Genomic DNA, 9,742 nt, shown 5'->3' on the forward strand with positions numbered 1-9,742 from the left:
GTTCACGTCATTCTCCTGCCTCAGCCTCCCGAGTAGCTGGGATTACAGGTGCCCACTACCATGCCTGGCTAATTTTTTATATTTCTAGTAGAGACGTGGTTTCACCGTGTAGGCCAGGTTGGTCTTGATCTCCTGACCTCGTGATCCACCCACCTCGGCCTCTCAAAGTGCTAGGATTACAGGCGTGAGCCACCGTGCCTGGCCCCAGTGCAGACGTTATTTTACAATTTCTCCATTTCAGGGTGGCTGTGGAACTCCATGGCCTCCTGCTAATAAATGCCCTAGGCCCCTTTATACATTGATGACATGTATCTGTTCACTACTTCAACAATTTTCCATATCCTCAGATTTCTTCTTCTTTTCCAATCTGCCAAAATGTACTCTTTGAATGCAAATTACTGTAGTCTTAAGGTGGTTTATGGAATAAAATATAATATGTTTGTATTCATTAATGCTCTGAAATTCAGCCTTAATGTCAAGCTTCTTATTGCTAAGTGTTCCAGAGAAGTTATGATGATCCAAGGAATCCAAGTTCTGTGATTCACAGTCAATGGGATTAAGCCTTTCCTCACAGCCTCTCATCTGATTCCCTTGCTGGAAAGTTCCAAGAAAAACACTCTATATTGTTTCTCTTATTCTTCTGTTACTGCAGCTGAAAGTCAATTTTCTTTGTTTTGAAGTTTCTCTTATTTTCCTCTGTTGCAAAAGCCCTCCTTTAAAAAGATCCATATCCATACTCCGGAGAGAGCAGCTCTGGGAGCAGAATTAGAGCAGTCAACTGTTGTGGCCAGATGTCACCTGCTTAGGAGTCCCCAAAGTTTTTTTTGTTTTTTAAAATTATCAGCAATAATTTTATTTTTGTTTTTAAAGTTATAAACAATAATAGTGTCTTTAAATCTTATTCCATGAATGATGGTAAAACCCAGTGTCACTCTCAGTGTCTCCAGACATTTCTTGGAAGGTGCAAGTGAATACGAGGGAAGGGGAGCCACTGGGACTTCTATCATGTGGAGTGGTCTCAAGCCCTGATTTTCTGCATCTGTTGAATTCTTAGTTTTCTCTGCATGTCTGGGCTTCTGTCTGTGTTGACTGTTTTTCTCACTGCACTGTCCTGTTGGTTGTCATCCTGCTTCTTCACTACTCTGAAGTAGTACTAGTGCAATCTTGCATGTATAGCATACTTTAAAAATAAGATTAGAAGACTATTCTACAGAACCTACAAAGGCAGCACCAGGGATTTCCTACGGTATCTTCTGACATACACACTCTAATTACTAATTTCGGACTTACACATAGGTAATAGATATTCCCTTTGTGACTACCTAGGAATTTTATGTTTAAAGAACAAAAAGATTCTTTGTTTCATTGTGGTCAGATGGGATTTTTATGCCCTCACTCCCTTTCCCAATGTGCAAGAAGAAAATGTGTATATTAGTCTGCTTAGGCTACTATGGTAAATTACTATGACTGCTTCATTTAAACAGCACAGATTTATTTCTCATACTTTTGGAGGCTGTGAATTCCAAGATCAAAGTGTCAGCTAATTTGATTCCTTGTGGGATCTCTGTTCCTGGATTGCAGATGACTGCATTATTTCTGTCCTCACATTATCTTTCCTCTGTGCGTACACAGGCATGTGAGCATGCACACACAGAAAACGAGCAGGAGACAGAGGCCTGGCGTCTTTTCATATAAGGACACTAATCCCATCTGAGATTCACTCTCATATCTTCATCTAAACCCAACAGCTTCAAAAGCCCAGCTGCAAATATCATCACACTGTGAGCTAGAGCTTCAACAAATGCATTTAGAGTGGGACACAGTTCACTCAATAGCAGGGAGATAATTTGTATAATTCAGAATAAAGAGAGGTACTTTGGCGGCATAAACTAGATCAAGTTTATGCCATAAGAAGTAATACCGACTAGTAAGAGAATTCGTTTTAGAGATGTTTTATTATGGAACAAATTTGAGCATCTACTCTGTGACAGATATTTTAAACACTGTACATCCATTAATTATCCAATCTCCTTGACAACCCTGTGCTGAGTACTACTCCTATTCATATTTTATAGATGAGGAAACTTAGGCACAGAAATTTTAAGAAACTTTCCCAAAGTATCCCAGCTAGTAATGGTGCTGGGTCAAAATTATGATCCAGTTGCTTTAGATTTACATTCCATGTACTCAGTTTGATGCTTCAGAACTTTGCCTTGAGAACTAAAGCTTTCTCCAATGATGCCTAAAACTTTAAGTCTCTGACCAGAAGTTCCACATATGAATCCTAGGGTAGGTTCAGAGAAGAAAAAAAAAATCACAGGGACCACAGGGAAAGAAAGGTGGATGTGTGTATGTGTTAGTGGGGGAAGCAGAGTGAGAGATGAGAATTTCCAAATGTCCAAAGAGTACCTTGTGAACTGATGGAGGATATTATGGCTGAAAAGGAGATCTGCACATTCCTCAGGACTTTGTGTCTGTGTGGTTCACTAACAGTAACATTAGCCTTTTAGAAATGTGATGGATCTACATGCCTTTCTAGGCATTGTAACCACAAGTGAGAGGTTGCATAAATGTAGATTATTTTCCAGAGAAGATCTCTGGATCCATGTTTTAAAGTAATACATTTTTGTTCCTGCTAATGCCATATCTCAATGAGGACTTGCTTGATATACATTTGCATCCCAGCAACTCCTCTGATCTATGCAGGTGATTTCAACTAAGACTCATTCCCGATTGTGGCCCCAAGACTGTGAGTATACACGAGATATGATGGTTAACTTTATGTGTCAATTCAGCCGGGTCATAGACTGCCCAAACATTTAATTAAAACATTATTTTGGCTGTGTCTGTGAGGGTGTGTATGGATAAGATTAATATTTGAATCAGACCTATGGTGTGGGTGTGGGCTAGTTGATTACGGTGTCCCTAGAGGTAAAATAGACAGAAATACTTTTAAATTATTCCTTGATCTATATAAGCAGAAAAGTTCTAGGTCATGTGAATGAAAGCCTAACCTGAATCATAAAAATAGAAACTCATAGCCCCTCAATCAATTCCCAGACCTGAGCCAGTTTACAGACCTTCAATAAAATTTACAAACCCAGAAAGAACTCCTTGAATTAAAGGGGAGACCAGGTCTCCTTGAGGAAGGACCTGGTGCATTACCAAGAATTTGTACTGTTAATCTTTCTCACAGCCTTCCTCAAAGGGACCTGCAGCCTTTTTCCAGGGTACTGAGCACTGGGGAAAAGGAAATAACCAGACCTCTCAGGGACTAGTAGACACTGACTCTGAACTGATACTAATTTCAGGAGACTCAAAACATCACTGTGGCTTACCACTCAGAGTAAGTGCTTGTGGAGGTCTGATGATCCATGGAGTTTTATCTCGGGTTAATCTCACAGTGGGTGCAGTGGGCTCCCAAAACCATCCTGCGGTTATTCCCCCAATTCCAGAATGCATAATTAAAATAAATATACTCAGTAGGTGGTAGAATCTCCATATTATTTTCTTACCCTGTGGAGTAAGGACCATTATGGTGGGGAATACCAAGTGGAAGCCTCTAGTACTGCCTCTGCCTGGGAAAATAGTAAAGCAAAAGCATCACCACATTCCTGATGGGACCACAGAAATTAATAAATCCATCAGTAACTTAAAAGATGCCAGGTTGGTGAATCCCAACACATTCCTTGAGGGGTTACAGAGATTAATGGCACCATCAGTAACTTGAAAGATGCAGAGGTGGTGATTCCCACCACATTCCTATTCAACTTGTATGTTTGGCATGTGCAGAAGACAGATGGATCTTGGAAGATGACGGTGGATTACCAATTGGAGGGGACTCCAATTGCAGCTGCCATACCAAATGTGGTTTCATTACTTGAGCAAATTAACACATCCTCTAGTACCCAGTATAATGTTATTGATCTGAGAAATGCTTTTTCTGGATAGCTATTACTAAAAACCACCAGGAACAGTTTGCTTTCAGATGACAAGGCCAGCAATACACATTCACCGTCATACCTTTCTATATCAACTTTCTAGCTCTATGTCATAATTTAGTTCACAGGGATCTTAATTGCCCTTTTCTTTCACAAGATATCACACTGGTCCATTAGATTGACAACATTATGCTGACTGGACCTAGCGAATAAGACATAGTAACTACTCTAGGTGTATTTGTAAGATATTTACATGCCAGAGTGTGGGAAATAAATCTGATAAAACCTCAGGGTCTTGTACCTCAGTGAAATTTCTAGGGATCAAATGGTGTGGGGAATATCGAGAATCTCTTCCAGCATGAGGATAAGTTGTCGCATCTGGCTTCCACAATCAAAAGGAGGCACAGCATCTAATGAGTTTCTTTGGATTTTGGAGGCAACATATTCCTCACTTGGGTGTGTTGCTTTGGCCAATTTGCCAAGTGACTTACAAAGCTGCTACTTTTGAGTAGGACCAAAAGAAAAGCCTTTACAACAGGCCTAGGCTTGCATGTAAGCTGTCTTCTGCTTGAACCATACCATCCAACAGATCCAATGGTGCTTGAAGTATCAATGGCAGATAGGGATGCTATGTAGAGACTCTGGTAAGGTAGGCTCCTATAGGTTTATTGCTAAATGTTGGAGCAAAGCCCTTCCATCCTCTTCAGATAACTGAAAGGGGTTACTGTGCTGGTGGGGTGATTGTTTCTGATGACTAAGGGGAAATTAGACCACCACTCTACAATGGAGATAAGGAAGAGTATGCTTGGAATATAGGACATCCCTTCATGCATCTCTTAGTATTATCGTGACCTGTGATTAAGGTCAATTAAGAAAACTGCAACATCTCAATCCAGGCAGGACCACGAATTGTCCAGGCTTTTCAGGAATGAAGGTTTGGGTCATTCTATCACATGAAAACCCGTGTCCAGCTAAGGTGCTTGCTGAAGGCAAAGGGACTACAGAATGGGTAGTAGAATAAGATAGTTATAAATACCAGTTATGACCACATATCCAGTTATAGAAACCACACACACACACACTCTTTTCCCTCTCATTCTCTAATCATGTAACCTAAGGCATGTTTATATTATAGTATTAAGTATTGTTAACTTTACATCATACGATTTAAATCATAGAAGTTGCTAGACAGTAAGGAGAAGAGTAAACATTCACAGACTTTACCCTTCTTCTGAGAAGAAGTTGGTACATTTCCAGTTGTATGCATGACAGTTGTAACATATAATGAAGAATTATGACCTTTTAGTCTTTATTTGGAGATTAAGTATGGCTTAAGGAGATGCATATGAGTGTGAGGTTGACAAAGGATGGCCTTTTGACGGTTAATTGTATGCACATCTTGATTGAACCATAGGTGCCCAGATTTTTGGTTAAACTTTATTCTGAGTGTGTCTATGAGGATGTGTCTGGATGAGGTTAACATTTACATTGGTAGACTGAATGGATGGCTTCATTTAATCTCTCATTCTTCTGTTACTGCAACTGAAAGTCAATTTTCTTTGTTTTTAAGTTTCTCTTATTTTTCTGTTTTCTTAAAGCTCTCTAAAAAAATCCATATCCGTCCTCTGGAGAGAACAATTCTGGGAGCAGAGTTAGTGCAGTCAACTGTTGTGGCCAGATGTCACCTGCTTAGGAGTCTCCAGATCCTCTAGTTTTCTTTTTTTTTTTAATTATGAATAATAATAGTGTCTTTAAATCTTATTCCATGAATGGTGGTAAAACCCAGTGTCACTTTCAATGTCTCCAATGAGGGCATAAGTAAAAGCAAAGCCTGAGCAAGAGAAAATTTGCTTTCTCTGCCTGTCTTTGAGCTGGGACACTGGACTTTTCCTATCTTCAGACTAAGACTTGAACTGGAATTTAAACTCTTGGTTCTGAGGCCTTTGGACTTCGACTGGAACATACCATCAGCTCTCCTGGGTCTCCAGCTTTCAGATCTTGGGACTTCTCAGCCTTATAATCATGTGAGCCACTTCCTCATCTATCTATCTATCTATCTATCTATCTATCTATCTCTATCTATCTATCTTCTATCTATCTATCTATCTCTATCTATCTTCTATCTATCTATCTATCTATCTTCTATCTATCTTCTATCTATCTTCTATATGTCTATCTGTATCTGTCTGTCTATCTATCTAACCCTCTTGGTTCCATTTCTCTGGAGGACCCTGATTAATACACCACACTAGAAAGAACTGACTATGCCCCTTACTCTTGCTCCAACCTGTGCCTCTTCCTCTGTTTTGTTGATGGTAATGATGTCTCAGCCAACTAATCTTTTAAGCTAGAGAAGATGGTTTACTCTTCATTTTCCTCAATTCTACACCTCTAGTTCCTGTCCAATCATGACAATTTTACTCTTGAGTTATCATTTTAGTCTCTACTCTTCTATACATCCCTAGATCACTTAGTATCTCTTTCTTCACTATTTCAAGACCTAATTGACTCCCTGCCTCCATCTTTCTTTCTCCAGTTCATCCTCCACGCTGCGGCCACAGTAATCTCTTTAAAACACCACTCAGTTAGTTCCCACTTTAAAAGTCAAACGTGTTTCTAAGAAATTAGGAAAACATTAATTTTTAAAATTATGTGTATTTTTCCATGTGTCCTGTTTATGGGAGCCCACAGTCTTTCCTGATTGTGGTTATCTTCAATGAGAAAAGGAGCACAGAAATTTAAGGTTATTAATCAATTTATCTTAAAATAGGTTATCTTGGATTATTCAAGTAAGTCCAGTGTAATTAAATGACTCCTTAAAACCAGATGCAGGAGAGGGAGTCAGATTTGGGTTTGAGAAGACTTGACACACTGTTACGAGGTTGAAGATGGAAGGGATCACATGAGAAGGAACGCAGGAGCAGTTCTCAGCTGACAGCCAGCAAGGAAATGGGAACCTCAGTCCTGCAGCCACAAGGACTGGATTCTTCTAACAATGGATGAACTTTGAAGAGGAGCCCAACCCCAGAACCCCTGGCCGGTCCTCTGATTTTAGCCATGTGATATTCTGAACAAATAATTTAACCAAACTTTCCTGGCCTTCTGAACTGAGAGATAATAAGCTTGTTGTTTTAAGCAGCTACCTTTGTGGCAATTTGTTATGTAGCAGTAGGTAACTAACACAAGGAGATACGAGTAAGATTTCTGCCATTTTGAGCAAGATTTGACTTTTTTTGTGCCTTAAAGACTCTGTTACTCAGCTTAGACTACCTTCTAGCCAAACAGCTCCATGCATTCTTTGCCCTAATATGGGTTTTTCTTTTAGATCACAATCCAGTTGAATATTCAAATTGGAAGTAATCTACACCATGATTTATGGACCAGGCTCCATTCTCTAGAGACTCAAGATCTTGTGGATCCTAGATTCTCTACATCTGGCCAGTGCACATGGGAAAAAAATATTATAGAAATAATGCTGGCGATTTTAGGAATCAAACTTTACATTCCATTGGCAATCATTACCTTCTCACCTACCTAGATGCAAGGTGGCTGGGAAGTGTAAGTTAGCTGTAGGATATTGATTCTAGTAAATGAAAATGCAATTGTAAGCAGCCAACTTATTTTTTTCCACAGTTCTTGGGAACTGAGTGTATAAGACAGTAGTATCTTAAATCAACTTTTCCCAATTTTACTACAAATAAGCCTGACCTATTCTAAGAAAGACATATTATATTTGGAATAAGACAGTTTTTAATAAAAAAATTAGGTTGCCTTTAAGCAAATCATAAATTTTGTAGTTTCCCACAGCCTTTTGCATTTTGTCTTTTAAACAGTTACTTCAAACATTATATTTCCTTATGGATCTTTTTTTTTTTTTTTTTTTTTTTTTGAGATGGAGTCTGGCTCTGTCTCCCAGGCTGGAGTGCAGTGGCCGGATCTCAGCTCACTGCAAGCTCCGCCTCCCGGGTTTACACCATTCTCCTGCCTCAGCCTCCGGAGTAGCTGGGACTACAGGCGCCCGCCACCTCGCCCAGCTAGTTTTTTGTATTTTTAGTAGAGACGGGGTTTCACCGTGTTAGCCAGGATGGTCTCGATCTCCTGACCTCGTGATCCGCCCGTCTCGGCCTCCCACAGTGCTGGGATTACAGGCTTGAGCCACCGCGCCCGGCCTCCTTATGGATCTTAAACACATTTGATTTTGTCAACTTTAGACCCAAACTCATTGACAGGACAGTATTAGGTGTCTCAGAAAGGAGAGGTCAAGGGAAAATGCCTTTGAGAAACAGAGAGAAAAGAGAGACTTCTGTAGATTAGAAAGGTTAACTATGGGTTCTGGGTGCTTTGGGAGCTTCTGACTTGCCCCTTAGCATCTCCCTCAGTGGGATGGAAAGACCTCAGAAGTGCTTTTTACATTCTTCCATTCTCACATTGTAAGTCTAACCCATAGGCATTGTATTCTTGCAATTTTGGAAAAATTCCTGTGTTCCAAATGTAGCATAGAAGCAACAAGTTCACAGGACACATAAGGGATATTTGAACTGGGCCTATAAGTTTCTCAGTGGTAACTGGTGTGGACTGGTCACTGATGATGGAAATTGTCTCTCCAGTGACTTGGCACTATTTAAGATTCCAGGATCCTTGTACATTTCTGCAGAAATGTGTATGTGTGTGTGTTGGGTAGATATAGGGATGAATTGGCCAGAGTAACCGTATGGGTTAGATTCTCAAAGAATTTGATATAAAATTGTGTGTGTGTGTGTGTTTATATATTGTTCCTAAACACCTGAGTTTGTAGACTGAAAGTTAAACTCTTTACATAGGCACTACAGAAGCACATGCTAATCTAGCTAAAGCAAAAGGTAGAAATTATTAGTATTTTTCAGAGTAAGTTAAATACAAGGTGGTGGTCATTCAGGAACTAAAGGCTAACTCAGATAAGGGCTCTATCAAGGTCAAGCAATCATGTGAAGCTCAGGAAGCTAACATTTTACTACAAAGGCACAGGCAGCAAGGAACATATAGCCAGTCATAAGGAGCTCTGTATCTTATTATACTACTACATATAACTTCTCCGTTCACCTGTCAGTAGAGACTCCAAGCTCCCATTTATGCCCTTAAAAATGTTTTATTGAATGTATTCTTGAATCAAGACTCTGTGCTGAAATTCTATAGAAGACACAAATATGACACAGTCTGGATTATTCACAAGATGGTGAGAGAACTGTAATAGTGCATTGTCATTACAAAAAAATGAATAAAGTTGGGGAGAGATCCCTAGAAATACCTATTATAGAATTTTTGAAACAGGAAGCACAAAACACAGAAGTTAATGGGAGTGATAAAAATTGAAAGAAAAAAAAGGGATAGTATCCAAATGTATCAAAGAGATAAAGGGAAAGAGGATTGAAAAAAAAAAAAACATGATTAGGCTTGGAAGATTGAGGTAACTGATAGCTTTTGATAACACAATTTCCTTTGATGACAGAGGATTAAATTATGTATCATAAGGGTTGAGAAATTAGAATCAGTAAATGCAGGCATAAAGAAGGGAGCTGACGCTTCACTCAATACATTATGTCATATTTTCTATTATGACATCTGCATCTCTGTTCTTCCCTAATTTCTACTTTCCTATCTCTAGATATCTCTTAATCCCTCCCACTCCATCTGTCACATTCTGTATTCATTGCCACATTCTACCTCATTAACAGTTGAACAAACTCAGTCCATATATCCTCAACATAGATATGAGGAGGGACAGTAAATAAGAGGATTGGAAACAGCAAGACAGGGAAATGGGA

The sequence above is a fragment of the Trachypithecus francoisi genome, unplaced genomic scaffold (assembly GCF_009764315.1).
Source record: "Trachypithecus francoisi isolate TF-2019V2 unplaced genomic scaffold, Tfra_2.0 Lachesis_group8, whole genome shotgun sequence".
NCBI lineage: Eukaryota > Metazoa > Chordata > Mammalia > Primates > Cercopithecidae > Trachypithecus > Trachypithecus francoisi.